The sequence below is a fragment of the Petromyzon marinus genome, chromosome 57, assembly GCF_048934315.1.
Source record: "Petromyzon marinus isolate PM22_M1 ecotype Great Lakes invasive population chromosome 57, UKy_Petmar_22M1.pri1.0, whole genome shotgun sequence".
Classification (NCBI taxonomy): Eukaryota; Metazoa; Chordata; class Hyperoartia; order Petromyzontiformes; family Petromyzontidae; genus Petromyzon; species Petromyzon marinus.
In genome coordinates this window covers 1384079-1401677 of record NC_133723.1, presented here as the reverse complement: position 1 = coordinate 1401677, position 17599 = coordinate 1384079, and the positions used below count along the sequence as shown (strand labels likewise).

At 49.1% G+C, this 17599-nt stretch overlaps 1 long non-coding RNA gene across 1 annotated transcript; it reads right to left on the bottom strand.

The window, feature by feature from the left end:
• Window positions 1-4158: 4158 nt before the first annotated feature.
• LOC116954888 (uncharacterized) lies at window positions 4159-17595 on the bottom strand. The gene is made up of 2 exons (XR_004404782.2): window positions 17528-17595; window positions 4159-4996 (listed from the first exon to the last, which is right to left on the bottom strand). It is a non-coding gene; the product is annotated as an uncharacterized LOC116954888 (long non-coding RNA).
• Between the last annotated feature and the right edge of the window lie 4 nt (window positions 17596-17599).

Below are 17599 nucleotides of genomic sequence, written 5' to 3'. Positions count from 1 at the left end.
ACGATCCCTACGCTCCGTACAAGCCCTACGATCCCTACAATCTGTACGATCCCTACAATCTGTACGATCCCTACGATCAGCATGATCCGTAAACGCAACAGTGGCCTGGCCCAGCACCTAACAGAGAAATCACCCACGCAACACAATACACGCAACACAATACACGCAACACAATACACACAACAACAACAATAATAATAACAACAATAACAACAACAATAATAACAATAACAACAATAATAACAATAACAACAATAACAACAGTAACAACAATAACAACAACAATAATAACAATAATAACAACAATAATAACAATAATAACAACAATAATAACAATAATAACAACAATAATAACAACAACAATAACAACAATAACAAAACAACAACAGTAACAACAATAATAACAATAATAACAACACGACGGTTTTTCGTTTCTCAACGCGCGTGCGATCACTCGCCAAGAGCCGGTTTCGATTTTGGGGGTTGGGGGGAGGACTAAAAGGGTGGGGGACTGAGGGGGGGGGATTGTGGGGGATTGTGGGGGGAGGGCTGAGGGGGGGACTAAAATGGGGGGGGGGGCTGAGGGGGGGGGACTGAGGGGGGGGGGGGTCGTGACGTCTGCAGGCACTGTGGGTGGTGGGTGAGTGGCGGACGTCTGCAAGAGGAGCCCCGAGGCAGCGCTCCCGTTGCTGCGACCCCTGCCGATGGGGAATCTCCATCCCAGAGTGACACCAGGGTGACGATGTTAACGTCGTTGTTAACATCGTCACCCTGGTGATGCTAACATCGTCACCCTGGTGATGCGAACATCGTCACCCTGGTGATGCGAACATCGTCACCCTGGTGATGCGAACATCGTCACCCTGGTGATGCGAACATCGTCACCCTGGTGATGCGAACATCGTCACCCTGGTGATGCGAACATCGTCACCCTGGTGATGCGAACATCGTCACCCTGGTGATGCGAACATCGTCACCCTGGTGATGCGAACATCGTCACCCTGGTGATGCGAACATCGTCACCCTGGTGATGTGAACATCGTCACCCTGGTGATGTGAACATCGTCACCCTGGTGATGCGAACATCGTCACCCTGGTGATGTGAATATCGTCACCCTGGTGATGCGAACATCGTCACCCTGGTGATGCGATCATCGTCACCCTGGTGATGCGAACATCGTCACCCTGGTGACGTTAACATCGTCACCCTAGTGAAGTTAACATCGTCACCCTGGTGATGTGAACATCGTCACCCTGGTGATGATTATGATGACGATGCCGCCTGCTGAACCAGCAAAGCCTCAGGAGGGTCCCTGCCAGGATTTCACAACACAAGAGGGGGCTGGAGAGGGCGCTGCTGCTGCTGCGATCCACTATTGAGCGGGGAGCGGTGGCGCAATGGTGAGCGAGCTGCACTGCGGAATATGAATACAGTCCGAATACTGGAGGAATCTGATGAGCTGTAAAGCTTTTTTTCACAGATGTCCGGGTAGCTACAAACCGCCACCCAGGTTCGATTCCCGCTCGCGGCCATCACCGGTGACGATTATCTGAATAGCCCCCCGGGCCTCCCCTAGGTCGACTCGGCCTCAAATGAGTACCTGGGTGCGGTGTGTAGTAAACATCGCAACTGGGGAGACAAAGGCGGCCGGGCGTGGTGCTGGCCACCCACCCCCTGGCCTTCACAGCGCTTGCCCCAACAGTCTGTTAAGGCTACACGGGGGATCTTTGTCTTTGTTGACCCCCCCCCCCCGCTGAGCAATCTGCAGGTCATCCCTCAGCGTTGGGATGTTTGGCCAATAGTGGCCACCAGACAACTCGGGCACAACAACACCGCCGCCACCACCACCACCGCCGCCACCACCACCGCCACCGCCGCCACCACCACCACCGCCACCACCACCGCCACCGCCGCCACCACCACCACCGCCACCCCCAGTCCGGGATCGAACCCAGGCGCTGGTGCCAACCGCCTGCGCCCCGACACCGCCACGGGGCACAGTCGGAGACTTGAAGCAGAGGAAGCCGCAGGCGCGTGGAGAATTTTTGTTTTGCTTGGCCCAAGAGGATGCAGCAGCAGCAGCACAAGGTGCTGTTGTTAGGTGGCTAGGAGATGTCATCTCCTTCGCCGGACATTCAGGAGGTCGTGGGTTTCGACCCCAACCCCTGACGCCTGCTGTATAATTGGAGTCTCTCTCTCTGTGGTGGCGTGGATTTTTTTTCTCCGGAACCTCCGGCTTTCCCCTCCACATTTAGAAGCAACGTCACGGCGTTTAGAGTGTTTGGTTGCTGCTATGTCTACGTCATGATGATAAGCCACTTCGTTGGGCTAGCATTTGTGGCGCTGCCTGCTTGGAGGGTTACAGTTGAATGAAAGTGGCAACTCGCACCTCCGATTGGCACGGTTGGTTATGCACGGTGCGAAACAAGTACAACATACACACACACTGCCCATAAATTAACACTACCCATAGACTCAACACTGCCCATACATTAACACTGCCCAGACTCAACACTGCACCTCCGATTCGCACGGTTGGCTACGTACGGTGCGACAGAAGTTCACATACATCGACACCCGCGCGATGATCTTAGCCGATTTAAAACAACTGATGGGGCAATGGTCGCGACACCTCCCCTGGCTTCTCACACGATGCACAAGAGCGTCCTAGGAATGCGCTTCGAAGATAAAAAAAAGCCTCCGAAAACTAACCTCGGTTTCGGAGAGAACCAGAGAGTATAACCTCGGCTTGCTGTTCCTTAAACATATCGTTTGGTCACTCCGTATCCTCGCCTCTAAACACTGTAAACGGTTTCTCTACTCGGTCACCGAAACTAAAGTTACGCCGGGCCGCGAACACCGCCAGCCGGTCCTCAAGCGCGCTTCTAAACCTCCGCAGGGATCCCTTCGCTCGCGCCACCACCGCCGTCGCTGCATTCGCGTGCGGTGTCGTGCGGTGACCCGCGCACGCATATTGGCACCATTGTTTACGATTATTTTTTGCAAACAGCGGATCTGTCCACCCTACCCTCGCTGCCCGCACCCCCCACCCCTGATGCCCCATCCTCCACCGGGCGCGTAGTGGAAATCACGTGACCAACGACTGCAAAATTACGACGCCGTAAAAGAGCGAAGGTCATCAATCCAATTCACACCCCAATCTCTCGCCACCACCACCAGCACCACCGCCGCCACAACCACCACCACCGCCCTTCTTTCACAACGGCTCCCCCAGGCATCAATCGCCACCGACAGTCCATCATCTTTCCGCCGACGAACTCCCCATCCCTCACCCTCCCCCACCGTGAACAACCCTCCACCAGCCAAGCCAGCATCTGTCCCCGAGACGCCGGTCCAGCCTGGCGTTCGGTGCAGTTCGGTCTGGCACGGTTCAGTCCGGCACGGTGGGGGAGGAGGTGGCGACGCGCTGCCCAGGTCCCTGTGACGCACGCCGGAGTCGCCGCGGTGGCTGGAGATGTTAACTCCCTCGCCTGGTATGCAGGAGATCGTGGGTTTGATCCCGACCCTGACGCCTGCTGCTGCTGCTGTATGTTTGGAGTTTGCGGCTCCCTCTCTCCCCGCGGTCGCGTGGATTTTTCTCCAGGTCCGCCGGTTTTTCCCTCCACATTCGAATCAACGTCACGTGTTTACAATATTTGGCTGCTGTTATAAATATCCACACGATGACGACGACAACGAGCCACTTGTCTGAGCTGCTGTCACGTGATGGCTGGTTCGCTTTGTAGCTCAGTGGGGCCGTCAGTGATGAGGCAGCGGACAGCCTGACGCTCAAGACAGTTCAACAAAGCCACCTCCGATGAGCACGGTTGGCTACGTACGGTGCCAAAGAAGTTCAACATACAGGAGTCCCTCGGTCAACGGTTTTTCGGTTAACGTTTCACCTCCCATAAGACCCCACGGTTCCGACTGAACGTTAACATGTTGACCCACGGTTCCGACTGAACGTTAACATGTTGACCCACGATTCCGCCTGAACGTTAACATGTTGACTCGCGATTTGTAGGTGGGGCTGAGCCGCACCCTCAGCCAACGCCCATTCGTGAGCGACGAGACCTCGACCGGCTTTGTTGACATCGCGTCTTCTCTTTTGGCAGTGGAAACAGCCTCTCTTGCATACTCGGGTGATTTATATAAACTTACTTTTCATGCTTTTTATTAGATTAACGGTTACTTCGGTTGACAGAAGTTTCCGTGGGACGGATTAAAAACGTTAACCGAGTGAGCTACTGTACGTACACACAGACAAGCGGGGAGTCACGCACGTCGAGAACTCCCAAGGTGGCGGTGGTGGCGGTGGTGGCAGCCACCTCGAACACGCGACGGGAGATTCATTACAAGCGTGCCGTCGCCGAGAGTGAAGAGGGCGAGAGTGTGCGGGGAATTGACGGTTCAGCCATGGATTCTCCGCCTGGACCGTCATCGTCCTCATCATCGTCCCCACCCCCGGATGGCACCGTGGAATCCGAGTCTTCTCGGGGGGAGGGGGGGGACACATTCAAACGTAAAATGTCGTGGGGTTTGACTCTCCAACGCGCAACCGGTAAATTGGCACGTTTTGTCTTGTGTGACGCAAACCTTTACCTGATTGGCCCTGTCACAGTGATGGGTTTCACGACACATTTTATATTCTAGGCCATCAAAACCCCCGTAACAAAACCTCTATTATGCTCAACAGTTTATTCTTTTCCAAAGTTTGTGCAATCACGCGGAATCCTTTTTGAGAAATCCGATGACCTACGAAGCTCTTTTCACCCACAGATGTCCGGCAATGGGGGGGGCGGCGGAGTGTCCCGTGGTATTTTCTGTTGCCGTGTTCCCCGAGGAGCACCGAGGAGTCGAGCGCTCGTGGGTTTTGTTCCAAGTGGTCCCGGTTCCTTTTGTAGATTCAGGTCTTTTCGCTTTCGTTTCATCGCGAGAAATTGTTTGGCGGGGATGCCGGAGGCTCGGCGGCGGCGGCTGTCCAGCCCCGGCGACCTGCAAACAACAAAGAGAAGTTTAACACGTAGGCTTTCGCGACCAATATTATTCATAATAAAGGTTTTTGGGTTAGATCGCGTTTATTTATAAATGTGTCGTAACCCTCCACCACCCGACACGGCCAATCAGCAAAAAAAAAAGTGTCACGTTGACAAAAGACAAATAATTCACTACTTCAGCCCACCGGTGTGTTGAAGAGTTAATCCACATTTACAGTTTGAGTACGACGTTTCGCTGGTAAATACTTCCAGCATCATCGGGCAATTCGCCAGAATGGTAAAGCCCTCGCTTGCTCCCGGTTTTATATAGAGCAGCAGGGTGACGTCATCACTTAACTCATCAGGTGCAGTTATTAGAGGCGGAGGGGGGGGTAATGTAATTATATAATCGATTAGTAATCAGTCATTGGTTATGATTAGTAATGAGTTGTAGATTAGTAATTCTTTAAATCAAAATGTAATGTGTATTATTTAATAATACGCTTCCAGGCCGCACTAAGCCGGTAGCTGTCAGAGCGATTAAAGTTATTCTTGTTCCTCTCAATTTCAATGGATTCTCTAATTAGTCTTTGCCAGTAATAATTAGTTTTACACACCACTGCAACATTGTCAAAATCAATTGAGTGTCCTTGTTGACAAGCATGTTCTGCCACTGCCGACAGTTGTGTTTGAGATAATTTAATATTTCTCTGATGTTCTTTTAGTCTTACGCTGATGTTACGTCCCGTCTGCCCAATGTAGCAGCTGCCACATGAACAATTAATCCGATATACACCTTCTGTTGATAGTTTAGGTAATGCATCTTTAGTGCAAGATACTAGTTTTTGAATTTTGTGTACTGTACCAAATCTTACTGTAATGTTTTGCTTTTGCAAAACGCGGGCTAATTTATCAGTTACTCCTGAGATATATGGAATTTTTATTGTTTTAATAATCTGGTCGCTTTCAGTAGTATTGCTTTGCGATCGTGATTTGGCATTCAGTGCTCTGTTAATTTGAGCATTATTGTAGCCATTCTGTCGTAGTGCGTCTTTAACGTGTTTAATCTCTCTCACTAGACTCTCACCATCTGACACTGTTTTTGCCCGATGTACGAGCGTCTTGATAAGAGAGGATTTTTGAGCTGGATGATGATGTGATTCTGCATTCAGATAGGCATCAGTGTGCGTTTGCTTTCTGTAAACGCTGTGTGTTATTTTACCGTTTAGGCCATGTCCAAGCAAAATATCTAGGAATGGGAGTGTGTTATTCACCTCCATTTCCATGGTGAACTGGATGGCCGGGTTTTGTGCATTGAGATGATTTAGAAAATCATTAAGTGTATCTTTACCATGTGGCCAGACAACCAAAGTGTCATCCACATACCTAAACCAAAAGGATGGTTTTAATGTGCTCGAGGCAAGTGCTCTTATTTCAAAGTTTTCCATGTACAAATTTGCTATAGCAGGGGATAAAGGAGAACCCATTGCTGCTCCTTCCTTTTGTTTAAAGAAATCCCCTCCCCATAAGAAGTAAGTGTTATTTAAATGGCCAGCAAGTTTCGGAATATCTTTTTGTAAACCGGTATTCTTTACTAGTGTATCAAGTAATTTAAGCGATTCGTCCACTGGAACCTTAGTGAATAGAGAAATCACATCAAAACTTACCAGAATATCATCAGGAGTAAGTTTAATATCTTTAATCACATTCACAAGATGTTCTGAATTTTTTATGAATGAAGATGTCTTACCGATGTAGGGCTGTATGTGTTTGGTTATATATTTTGCTAATTGATATGTGGCAGAGCCAATTGTACTGACTATGGGTCGTAATGGGATGCCGATTTTATGAATCTTTGGTAGCCCATAGAGTCTAGGTGGTTTTGAGGCCCTTGGCTTAATTAGGTATTGCTCATTTTTAGGGATTAATGAATTTGCAATTATTGCAGTGGTCTTACGTTCTAAAGTATTAGTTGGATCTCGTTTAATTTTAATGTAGGTACTTTCCTCTAGTAAATTTCTAATTTTATTATCATAATCGGCTCGTGACATCACTACAGTAGTGCGGCCTTTATCAGCTGCTAGGATTTGGATATCCTTATTTACACGCAGCTCTCTTAAGGCTTTTGCCTCGTTAGAGCTAATATTTACTTTTGGAACTTTGCTATTCTCAATTATTTTAGCAACCTCATGTCTAGTCATCTCTGCCTCATTATGTGGAAGGAGTCTAACTGCTGATTCTACCTCAGCAATTATCTCATCCACTGGAATTGTGCGTGGGGTAACGGCAAAGTTAAGGCCTTTAGAAAGGACAGAGACCATGTCACCGGTTAATACAGTGTTGGTCAAGTTCAGTACAGTTTTGTTTTTACATTTTTGGTTTTCAGTTGGGATTTGTTTATTATGTAGTCTAGAAAATGTATTAATTTGGTTAGTTTTTGTTAGGTTAAACACATTATCAGCCGATTGTTGTGTTATGTTATCGATTATATTCCAATAATGCATAGATACACTATTGCTTATATCTAAGTGTAACTGCTTTAGCGATTCCGAAATGTAAGATAATTCACTCCTATTGTGCTGTATTCTCTCTATTAATAATAATTCGCTAGCTTTGTGTAGTATTTGGTTAGCTTTAGAAGACTTTATGTGATGTGTTATTTTAACTGCGTTTGGTATTACCTTTGAATCTCTGCACCTTTTGAGGAACGCCAGTGAAGATATCAATTTCATCCGCTTAATGCGAAGCTTCTCCATTAGAGAATCCATTGAAATTGAGAGGAACAAGAATAACTTTAATCGCTCTGACAGCTACCGGCTTAGTGCGGCCTGGAAGCGTATTATTAAATAATACACATTACATTTTGATTTAAAGAATTACTAATCTACAACTCATTACTAATCATAACCAATGAATGATTACTAATCGATTATATAATTACATTACCCCCCCCTCCGCCTCTAATCACTGCACCTGATGAGTTAAGTGATGACGTCACCCTGCTGCTCTATATAAAACCGGGAGCAAGCGAGGGCTTTACCATTCTGGCGAATTGCCCGATGATGCTGGAAGTATTTACCAGCGAAACGTCGTACTCAAACTGTAAATGTGGATTAACTCTTCAACACACCGGTGGGCTGAAGTAGTGAATTATTTGTCTTTTGTCAACGTGAAACTTTTTTTTGCTGATTGGCCGTGTCGGGTGGTGGAGGGTTACGACACATTTATAAATAAACGCGATCTAACCCAAAAACCTTTATTATGAATAATATTGGTCGCGAAAGCCTACGTGTTAAACTGACTAACCTCTATGGGGAGGATACTTTTCTTAAAACCAGAAAATTGGAGAAGCTTCGCATTAAGCGGATGAAATTGATATCTTCACTGGCGTTCCTCAAAAGGTGCAGAGATTCAAAGGTAATACCAAACGCAGTTAAAATAACACATCACATAAAGTCTTCTAAAGCTAACCAAATACTACACAAAGCTAGCGAATTATTATTAATAGAGAGAATACAGCACAATAGGAGTGAATTATCTTACATTTCGGAATCGCTAAAGCAGTTACACTTAGATATAAGCAATAGTGTATCTATGCATTATTGGAATATAATCGATAACATAACACAACAATCGGCTGATAATGTGTTTAACCTAACAAAAACTAACCAAATTAATAAATTTTCTAGACTACATAATAAACAAATCCCAACTGAAAACCAAAAATGTAAAAACAAAACTGTACTGAACTTGACCAACACTGTATTAACTGGTGACATGGTCTCTGTCCTTTCTAAAGGCCTTAACTTTGCCGTTACCCCACGCACAATTTCAGTGGATGAGATAATTGCTGAGGTAGAATCAGCAGTTAGACTCCTTCCACATAATGAGGCAGATGACTAGACATGAGGTTGCTAAAATAATTGAGAATAGCAAAGTTCCAAAAGTAAATATTAGCTCTAACGAGGCAAAAGCCTTAAGAGAGCTGCGTGTAAATAAGGATATCCAAATCCTAGCAGCTGATAAAGGCCGCACTACTGTAGTGATGTCACGAGCCGATTATGATAATAAAATTAGAAATTTACTAGAGGAAAGTACCTACATTAAAATTAAACGAGATCCAACTAATACTTTAGAACGTAAGACCACTGCAATAATTGCAAATTCATTAATCCCTAAAAATGAGCAATACCTAATTAAGCCAAGGGCCTCAAAACCACCTAGACTCTATGGGCTACCAAAGATTCATAAAATCGGCATCCCATTACGACCCATAGTCAGTACAATTGGCTCTGCCACATATCAATTAGCAAAATATATAACCAAACAAATACAGCCCTACATCGGTAAGACATCTTCATTCATAAAAAATTCAGAACATCTTGTGAATGTGATTAAAGATATTAAACTTACTCCTGATGATATTCTGGTAAGTTTTGATGTGATTTCTCTATTCACTAAGGTTCCAGTGGACGAATCGCTTAAATTACTTGATACACTAGTAAAGAATACCGGTTTACAAAAAGATATTCCGAAACTTGCTGGCCATTGTTTAAATAACACTTACTTCTTATGGAGAGGGGATTTCTTTAAACAAAAGGAAGGAGCAGCAATGGGTTCTCCTTTATCCCCTGCTATAGCAAATTTGTACATGGAAAACTTTGAAATAAGAGCACTTGCCTCAAGCACATTAAAACCATCCTTTTGGTTTAGGTATGTGGATGACACTTTGGTTGTCTGGCCACATGGTAAAGATACACTTAATGATTTTCTAAATCATCTCAATGCACAAAACCCGGCCATCCAGTTCACCATGGAAATGGAGGTGAATAACACTCCCATTCCTAGATATTTTGCTTGGACATGGCCTAAACGGTAAAATAACACAGCGTTTACAGAAAGCAAACGCACACTGATGCCTGTCTGAATGCAGAATCACATCATCATCCAGCTCAAAAATCCTCTCTTATCAAGACGCTCGTACATCGGGCAAAAACAGTGTCAGATGGTGAGAGTCTAGTGAGAGAGATTAAACACGTTAAAGACGCACTACGACAGAATGGCTACAATAATGCTCAAATTAACAGAGCACTGAATGCCAAATCACGATCGCAAAGCAATACTACTGAAAGCGACCAGATTGTTAAAACAATAAAAATTCCATATATCTCAGGAGTAACTGATAAATTAGCCCGCGTTTTGCAAAAGCAAAACATTACAGTAAGATTTGGTACAGTACACAAAATTCAAAAACTAGTATCTTGCACTAAAGACGCATTACCTAAACTATCAACAGAAGGTGTATATCGGATTAATTGTTCATGTGGCAGCTGCTACATTGGGCAGACGGGACGTAACATCAGCGTAAGACTAAAAGAACATCAGAGAAATATTAAATTATCTCAAACACAACTGTCGGCAGTGGCAGAACATGCTTGTCAACAAGGACACTCAATTGATTTTGACAATGTTGCAGTGGTGTGTAAAACTAATTATTACTGGCAAAGACTAATTAGAGAATCCATTGAAATTGAGAGGAACAAGAATAACTTTAATCGCTCTGACAGCTACCGGCTTAGTGCGGCCTGGAAGCGTATTATTAAATAATACACATTACATTTTGATTTAAAGAATTACTAATCTACAACTCATTACTAATCATAACCAATGACTGATTACTAATCGATTATATAATTACATTACCCCCCCCTCCGCCTCTAATCACTGCACCTGATGAGTTAAGTGATGACGTCACCCTGCTGCTCTATATAAAACCGGGAGCAAGCGAGGGCTTTACCATTCTGGCGAATTGCCCGATGATGCTGGAAGTATTTACCAGCGAAACGTCGTACTCAAACTGTAAATGTGGATTAACTCTTCAACACACCGGTGGGCTGAAGTAGTGAATTATTTGTCTTTTGTCAACGTGACACTTTTTTTTTGCTGATTGGCCGTGTCGGGTGGTGGAGGGTTACGACACATTTATAAATAAACGCGATCTAACCCAAAAACCTTTATTATGAACAAAGAGAACCTCGACTTAAAGCTTTGGTTACTGCAGGAATTCATATTCTTTGGGTCTTTCGGAGAGGCACGTAGATATAACAATAAAATACAAATAAAAATGAAGATGGTGAGATGTCAAATTTTGATTTAAAGCTTTCGTGACTGCAGTAATTCATATTTTTAGCTCTTTCGGTAAAGTCACGTTGAAGGGAAACAATAAAATATATATAAAACAAAAATTCTCACAACGTTTCGACCATTACACAAACGGTCATCATCAGAAAAAACACCTGATGATGACCGTTTGTATTATGGTCGAAACGTCGTGAGAATTGTTATTGTTTTATATATTTTATTATTTTATTGTTTCCCTTCAACGTGACTTTACCGAAAGAGCTAAGAATATGGTGAGATGTCCTTAATTAACGATACCAAGTGAGCCGAGTTAAGTACATCTGAGGAGGTCTTACCAGTGAATGGTCTCAGACAGAATCGGGCCAGTGTGTAGGTGTGTGAGTCAATGGTGGAGACGATAGGACGAAGTGGTGTGCCTTTTTTATGGATTTTTGGTAAGCCATACCAATCTGGGTAGTCTAGCAGCAGAGGGTTTTTAAAGAAAACCACTTGGTTGGTTCGAGTCAGTGATGACATTGTTGGTTTTCGTAACCAGGCGGTTGGTGGGATCTCTGTTGATTTTGGTATAGCTACCATCATAAAGTAGTGATGTTTCTATCCGACCTTCCGATGTTACCAGTTATTTTCGACTCTGATTTTACATTAACAGGTTCACACTAACACAGCCGCCGTTTACATTGACATGCTAATGTCTTACACTGGCATGCTAATATCTTACACTGGCATGCTAATATCTTACATTGACATGCTAATCTCCGAAATTGACATGCTAATGTCTTACATTGGCATGATATCTTACATTGGCATGCTAATATCTTACATTGACATGCTAATATCTTACATTGGCATGCTAATCTCTTACATTGACATGCTAATCTCTCTCACTTTAACATCAATAGCCCCGCCCACTTCGTTTATGACGCTTGGGCTACGCCCATTTCAAACCTTTAAAACAGCCGGCCTCAGCTGCTCTCCCCCTCTTCTTTCTCCTGATGATGATCGCTTCTGTTGCGATCGAAACGTCATGATAGTGTTATTATTTTTTATTCACTTCATTTTCATTTTTATTTGTATTATTTTATTGATCTACCTACGTAAAATTTACCCAAAGAACAAAGAGAACGGAAGTAGTACGTACGTTGAACTTCTCTCGCGCCCTGTACGTAGCCAACCGTGCCATTCGGAGGCACACGGCAAAGCGTTTTTGTAAACCGCGGGATAAACCACAGCGCGCGATTGGCTCACAGCGCGCTCTGTTCTGGCAACAATCGCCCGTTGACGCCGTTTGACGTCATTCCTGGCGACGCGGCATGCTACTACCCAAGCTGTGAATGTTGTCGGTTTAACTCTCCGACACACAATCGGATGGCTGAAGTAGGCACCGATTCAAGTAGTAACTAGTTGAAGTAATTGAAGCAGTTACTCATTGAAGTGGTAACTAATTTAAGTAGCAACCAATTGTAGGAACTAATTTGTAGTAATTAGTTGAACTAGTAACTAGTTGAAGTCTGCCCCCCCCCCCCCCACAGCCACAAAGCTCCAGCGTCAACGCCTCTCTCCTCCTCCTCCTCTGTCACCCCCCACCACTCCACCAGGCCCCCATTCTCAGCAGTTTTCTGTTAAATCACGAAAAGCGCCGACTGTGAACGACTTCTCTTGGGGGTGAGTGGGGGGAGGGGGGGGGGATCTAGGAGGTGGTGGGGGGGGGGAGGCAGTGGCGGGAGAGGCCACAGCGGGAGACGACCGAGTTGGGGGGGGGGGTGGGGGGGGCTCCCCGGTCCTCCTTTGTGTTGTTCGGCCCAAGATCAGCAACGCGAATCGAGAAGCGGTGGCGGAAAGTAGCGTGGTGGTGGTGGCGGTGGTGGTGATTGCGGAGGTGCCGAAAGCGGTCGTTTATAACGGTGAAGACGACGGTCCATGGTGGCGGCGGCGGCGACGGCGGCGGTCGCGACGGTGGTTCTGGTGGTGATGGTGGTGTAATCGTGGCAAGGGGCCGTCATTATACGGCGAACACTGCCGGCGATTCACCAACGCGCCCCGTCCCCGAGCCTTGGATGAATGGAAGGGGGAAGTGCGGCCCCTGGGGTCACGGCTGGCTGACCCCCCACCCCCCGTCACAGCCACTATTTAGATCACCAGATAGGAGTGGGCGGACGTCTGTCATCGGCACGCCGTGCCCTTTCAGTGCCGGCCTGGAGCGGTGGGGCTAGGCGGGGCGCGGCCGGTGGGTGGGTTGGTGGGTGAGTGGCTTGGTAGGTGGATGGGTTGGTAGGTGGATGGGTTGGTGGAATGGTGGGTTGGTGGGTGGGATTGGTGGGTGGGTTGGTGGGTGAGTGGGTTGGTAGGTGGATGGGTTGGTAGGTGGATGGGTTGGTGGAATGGTGGGTTGGTGGGTGGGATTGGTGGGTGGGTTGGTGGGTGAGTGGGTTGGTAGGTGGATGGGTTGGTAGGTGGATGGGTTGGTGGAATGGTGGGTTGGTGGGTGGGATTGGTGGGTGAGTGTGGTGAGGTTGGTGGGTGAGTGTGGTGAGGTTGGTGGGTGAGTTGGTAGATGGGTCGGTGGGTGGATGGGTTGGTGGATTGGTGGGTTGGTGCGGTGGGATTGGCGAGTGATTTATGGGGAGTGATAGTGTGGCGGTTCGCCGCTGCGCTATGAACCCGGTGACCCAAGTACGATTCCCGCTCACGGTAAACAACAGTGAAGATTAACTGAAAAGGTACTAGGGAGACAAAGGCGGCCGGGCATGGCGCTGGCCACCCACCCCTGTGTGCCATGGCCGGCCTTCATAGGTGCGGGGGTCACGGATGGTGACGGCGGAGGTGTCGGTGGTGGTGACGGTTAGCGAGCGACTCTGCGGATGAGTGAGTCTATGGGTGGGTGAGTCTGCGTGCGAGTGAGTCTATGGGTGGGTGAGTCTACGTGCGAGTGTGTCTATGGGTGGGTGAGTCTGCGTGCAATTGAGTCTATGGGTGGGTGAGTCTGTGAGCGAGTGAGTCTATGAGTGGGTGAATCTGCGGGTGAGTGAGTCTATGGGTGGGTGAGTCTGCAGGTGAGTGAGTCTATGGGTGAGTGAGTCTGCATGCGAGTGAGTCTATGGATGGGTGAGTCTGTGGGTGAGTGAGTCTATGGGTGGGTGAGTCTGTGGGTGGGTGAGTCTGTGGGTGAGTGAGTCTGTGGGTGGGTGAGTCTGTGGGTGAGTGAGTCTGTGGGTGGGTGAGTCTGTGGGTGGGTGAGTCTATGGGTGGGTGAGTCTGTGGGTGAGTGAGTCGATGGGTGGGTGAGTCTATGGGTGGGTGAGTTTGTGGGTGAGTGCGTCTATGGGTGGGTGAGTCTGTGGATGGGTGAGTCTATGGGTGGGTGAGTTTGTGGGTGAGTGCGTCTATGGGTGGGTGAGTCTGTGGGTGAGTGAGTCTATGGGTGGGTGAGTGTGCGTGCGAGTGAGTCTATGGGTGGGTGAGTCTGTGGGTGAGTGAGTCTATGGGTGGGTGAGTCTGTGGGTGAGTGAGTCTATGGGTGGGTGAGTCTGTGGGTGAGTGAGTCTATGGGTGGGTGAGTCTGCGGGTGAGTCTATGGGTGAGTGAGTCTGTGGGTGGGTGAGTCTATGGGTGGGTGAGTCTGTGGGTGAATGAGTCTGTGGGTGGGTGAGTCTGTGGGTGGGTGAGTCTGCGGGTGAGTGAGTCTGTGGGTGGGTGAGTCTGCGGGTGGGTGAGTCTATGGGTGGGTGAGTCTGTGGGCGAGCGAGTCTGTGGGTGAGTCTGTGGGCGAGTGAGTCTATGGGTGGGTGAGTCTGCGTGTGAGTGAGTCTATGGGTGGGTAAGTCTGCGGATGAGTGAGTCTGTCGGTGGGTGAGTCTGCGGTTGAGTGAGTCTATGGGTGGGTGAGTCTGCGGGCAAGTGAGTCTATGGGTGGGTGAGTCTGCGGGCAAGTGAGTCTATGGGTGGGTGAGTCTGCGGGTGGGTGAGTCTGCGGGTGGGTGAGTCTGCGTGCGAGTGAGTCTATGGGTGGGTGAGCCTGTGGGCGAGTGAGTCTATGGGTGGGTGAGTGTGGGCGAGTGAGTCTATGGATGGGTGAGTCTACGAGCGAGTGAGTCTATGGCTGGGTGAGTCTGTGGGTGAGTGAGTCTATGGGTGGGTGAGTCTATGGGTGGGTGAGTCTACGAGCGAGTGAGTCTATGGCTGGGTGAGTCTGTGGGTGAGTGAGTCTGTGGGTGAGTGAGTCTATGGGTGGGTGAGTCTGCAGGCGAGTGAGTCTATGGGTGGGTGAGTCTGTGGGTGAGTGAGTCTATGGCTGGGTGAGTCTGCGTGTGAGTGAGTCTATGGGTGGGTAAGTCTGCGGATGAGTGAGTCTGTGGGTGGGTGAGTCTGCGTGTGAGTGAGTCTATGGGTGGGTGAGTCTGTGGGTGAGTGAGTCTATGGGTGGGTGAGTCTGTGGGTGAGTGAGTCTATGGGTGGGTGAGTCTGCGGGTGAGTCTATGGGTGAGTGAGTCTGTGGGTGGGTGAGTCTATGGGTGGGTGAGTCTGTGGGTGAATGAGTCTGTGGGTGGGTGAGTCTGTGGGTGGGTGAGTCTGCGGGTGAGTGAGTCTGTGGGTGGGTGAGTCTGCGGGTGGGTGAGTCTATGGGTGGGTGAGTCTGTGGGCGAGCGAGTCTGTGGGTGAGTCTGTGGGCGAGTGAGTCTATGGGTGGGTGAGTCTGCGTGTGAGTGAGTCTATGGGTGGGTAAGTCTGCGGATGAGTGAGTCTGTCGGTGGGTGAGTCTGCGGTTGAGTGAGTCTATGGGTGGGTGAGTCTGCGGGCAAGTGAGTCTATGGGTGGGTGAGTCTGCGGGTGGGTGAGTCTGCGGGTGGGTGAGTCTGCGTGCGAGTGAGTCTATGGGTGGGTGAGCCTGTGGGCGAGTGAGTCTATGGGTGGGTGAGTGTGGGCGAGTGAGTCTATGGATGGGTGAGTCTACGAGCGAGTGAGTCTATGGCTGGGTGAGTCTGTGGGTGAGTGAGTCTATGGGTGGGTGAGTCTATGGGTGGGTGAGTCTACGAGCGAGTGAGTCTATGGCTGGGTGAGTCTGTGGGTGAGTGAGTCTGTGGGTGAGTGAGTCTATGGGTGGGTGAGTCTGCAGGCGAGTGAGTCTATGGGTGGGTGAGTCTGTGGGTGAGTGAGTCTATGGCTGGGTGAGTCTGCGTGTGAGTGAGTCTATGGGTGGGTAAGTCTGCGGATGAGTGAGTCTGTGGGTGGGTGAGTCTGCGTGTGAGTGAGTCTATGGGTGGGTGAGTCTGTGGGTAAGCGAGTCTGTCGGGTGTGAGTTTAAAGTCTGCCGCCGGTACGGGGCGAGTAACTGAGGTAGCTAAGTTGGCACGGCCAATGAAGAAGATTTGCCACGCTAATCGTGGTGTGAACAGTGACATGACTAAGCTTAGTAAGGAGGATTCATAACTCGGCCACAAATAAAAAGAACTTAAACGTCGCTTCTCATAATAATTTGCCGTACTGTGTTTATACTACCACCACCACACTGCATGTCACAACACACCCTCTCACTCACCCACCCACTTACTCGCTCACTCAATCACCCACTTACTCGTTCACTCACCCACCCACTTACTCGTTCACTCACTCTCACTCACCCACCCGTTCGCTCACTCACCCACCCGTTCGCTCACTCACTCTCACTCACCCCTCTCACTCGCTCACTCACCCACCCACTTACTTGCTCACTCACTCACCCTCTCACTCAACCACCCAGTCCCCCGGACCACCGTCTCACATCCCTTAGCCTAGGTACACGAATGTCCGCGTGCGTAGCTGCTAACCACTGCGCCGCCACTCCCCGCTGCAGGGCGGGGGAGCTGCCCGTGGATCCGCTACCGGTGGCCTCCCCCCCTCCCTCCCCGCGTGTCTGCTCGCCGTTATCACCTCATCCGTCAAGCGCCGTCCAACGCTGGGCCGCCGTGGGGAGCACGGCGAGCGGCGGGGGACAAGGAGAAAGAGGCGGGGGCGGAGGACGACGACGACGACGATGATGATGAGGAGGAGGAAGAGCGGGAGGAGGCAGTGGATAGCCAAACAACAAAAACCCCGAGGCCCGTTAACTGTTAACTACCTCGCCCGGTACGCAGGAGGTCGTGGGTTCGATTCCTCCCACCCACCACCACCACCACCCCCACCCACCCACCGAATCCACGCGACCACGGAGAGAGAGAGAGAGACGTAAACTCCACTTCCGCAGCAGACGTCACGCTCGGGATGGAACCCACGACCTCCTGCACGCCGGGCGAGGCGGTTAACGTCTCGTTACCTGTACGCCCTCCCCCCACCCCCCATCCCCCTGGTTAACATCTCGTTACCTGCATGCCCCCCCCACTCCCCCCCACCCCACCCCACCCCCCCAACCCACCCCCCCTGGTTAACATCTCGTTACCTGCACGCGGGGGGCGCCGCTCCCGACAGCGACCGCCGCCGCCCACCCCCCCCCCCCGGCCTCCCCCCCCAC